Genomic DNA, 2,696 nt, shown 5'->3' on the forward strand with positions numbered 1-2,696 from the left:
ATGTATCAGGTATTTTCCTATGACCTTAAGTGGTTGCGGAGGTCCTTTTGGAATTCCACTTAGCTGAGGGATAGGGGTCTATGGAAGGCTTCTATTTCAATGTTCTAGGAATGAAAGTCTTGGGGGGAAGTTGCTGTGGCTTAGTAAGTTAGAGGGACTTCTCAGGTGCCATTAATAGGTAAGGAACCTACCTGCCAATGCAGAAGACAGGGTGGCAGGCTGTACTAAGTACTTCGGGCTTCCCTGGTGGCTCAGATGGTAAAGAATCCGCCTGCAATGTGGGAGACCTGGATTCAATCCCTGGGTTGGGAAGATGCCCTGGAGGAGGGCATGGCAACCCACTCCAGTATTCCTGCCTGGAGAATCCCATGGTCAGAGGAGCCTGGTGGGCTATGGTCTATAGGGTGGCAAAGAGTCAGACATGACTGAAGTGACTTATATGTAATATAAGAAGAATGTATGTTTTGGGGTCACTTTAGGTGTAACTCTGGAAGGCAGAGCCTGCATATTTTGCGGAATCAAGGGACTAAATGAATGTGTACAACAGTTTCAATAACACCAGAGGGAACAGGTGACACATAAAATACACCACCATCCTTATAGTAATTAAATTCCAATCTTGCTTTGTTTCTAAAATATTTCAAAACATGGTATACTGGGACATGAAGGTGTGACAAGACGATTTTTGCGGTTTCAATTGTAGGAACCCTGTGGTTGATTCCACAACATCCATTCACCCAGACAATTAGGCAGTCTCAATGGGTCATGCTAATTCCATTCCGCTTCCTGGGGATTGGTCTGGGGCAAATGTGATCCATTTTGGGTCAATGAGACAACAGGGGAGAAGCTCAGGACTTCTGGGAAAGAGCAGTCAGTCACACCGCCCCTCTCCTTTCACCTTGCTGGGTGTGAACAAGGATGCAGTTTGTTCCAGGGACTGTTGGCAGCCATTTTGAGACCATGAGGGGAAATAGTATTGGGATGCAGCCAGCTCTACTGCTGAGAGAGCAGAGAAAGGAAAAGAGCTTGGGTTGAGGGGTTGAATCTGTCTCCACTGACCTCTTCCCCACCTCTGGACTTCCTTCTGTGAAACATAATGCTGTGATTAGGTAAGTGAGTCTGAGAAAGTGTTTCTGTTACCTGAGAGGAAAGCATTCTGACCCACCTATTTAATGATTGTGTACTTGTTATTACCATCACTAAGCTAAGCTCTGAGAAGAGAGAAACAATGGAATCCATGTGTTGTCCCTGATCTTCAGAGCTCTCAAGTGCTTATTGGAGAGGTGACATAGCTACTCAGAAAGCCACAATGTATTAAGTGTTAAATTGTGACAGAAGATACTCCCAGGCAGGGCTTGGACAACTCTTCCCAAAAGGGTCAGAGAGAAAATAGTTTGATTTTTGTGGGCTGTATGGGCTCTGCTGTGACTGCTCAGCTCTGCCATTGTAGCACAAAAGCAGCCGGAAACAATGGCTACAAATGAGTGTAACTGTGTTACAATAAAACTTTATTTAAAAGAGCAGGTGGTGGGCCAGGTTTTGCCTACACCTGCTCTAAGGGAGTTCATAATCAGCAGGGGATTGGGGTCATGGGATGATTCCTGGAGGCTGTGGGTGCTGGACAGACAGAGTGGATATGGACAGCAGTCTGTCTAGTGCTGGACAGACAGTAGTAGACCATGCCATTCTAGTATACAGATGGAATTCAGAAAGGAAAAAGCCAGAGTACATGTCATAGCTACACCTGACTGTCTCCCTGGTGATCAAGTCAATTCTGCAGTCCCTCTTCCTCCATTTACCAATGATCAGGCAAGAAAAGAGGAAATACCCAGGGGCCACACACAGAAAGAGTCCTTCCCAGATCTGTCTTCTACCCAGAGGACCAAAGGTGAGTCTAGGCATACAGAAGCACAGAGCAGGCAGCCCCAGCAGGACAGACATCAGACTCTTCAATTCAGAGAGTTGAATTGTCGGGGGGGACTGGGTTGGTTCAGAGAGTTGCCTCCTAAGGGTGACCTTGAGGATGGGTAGGCTTTGAATAAGAGGCAGGTAACATGGGCAGGTGGGAATCATGCTATGAGCAGAGACTTGGAAGGGACCCCTCTGTGGTGGGAAGGCACCTCTATAGGATGACACCCATAGGATACTCTGGATGACACCCTCCTAGGCTACACTGGGAAGGGTGTTCCCCCGATCCCTTGAGACAAGAGTCTAAAGTTTCCTTTGAGGAAGTATCTAGACGATAACACCCATCAGTACTGACCTACAGGTAGAGTTGTTATCGTCTAGTTGCTAAATTGTGTCTGACTCTTTTACAACCCCATGGCCTGTAGCCTGTCAGGCTTCTCTGTCCATGAGACTTCCTAGGCAAGAATACTGGAGAGGGTTGCCATTTCCTTCTCCCAGGCATCTTCGCGACCCAGGAATTGAACCTACATCTCCTTCGTTGGCAGGCGGATTCTTTATCACTGAGCCACCAGGGAAGCCCTATAGGCAGAGACTGCTGCTGCTGCTGCTAAGTTGCTTCAGTCGTGTCCGACTCTGTGTGACCCCATAGACGGCAGCCCACCAGGCTCCCCCGTCCCTGGGATTCTCCAGGCAAGAACACTGGAGTGGGTTGCCATTTACTTCTCCAATGCATGAAAGTGAAAAGTGAAAGTGAAGTCACTCAGTCATGTCCGACTCTTCGCAACCCC

This window comes from Moschus berezovskii, chromosome 23 (assembly GCF_049115385.1).
Source record: "Moschus berezovskii isolate FMDL1 chromosome 23, NW_MosBer_1.0, whole genome shotgun sequence".
In the NCBI taxonomy this organism is placed as follows: Eukaryota; Metazoa; Chordata; class Mammalia; order Artiodactyla; family Moschidae; genus Moschus; species Moschus berezovskii.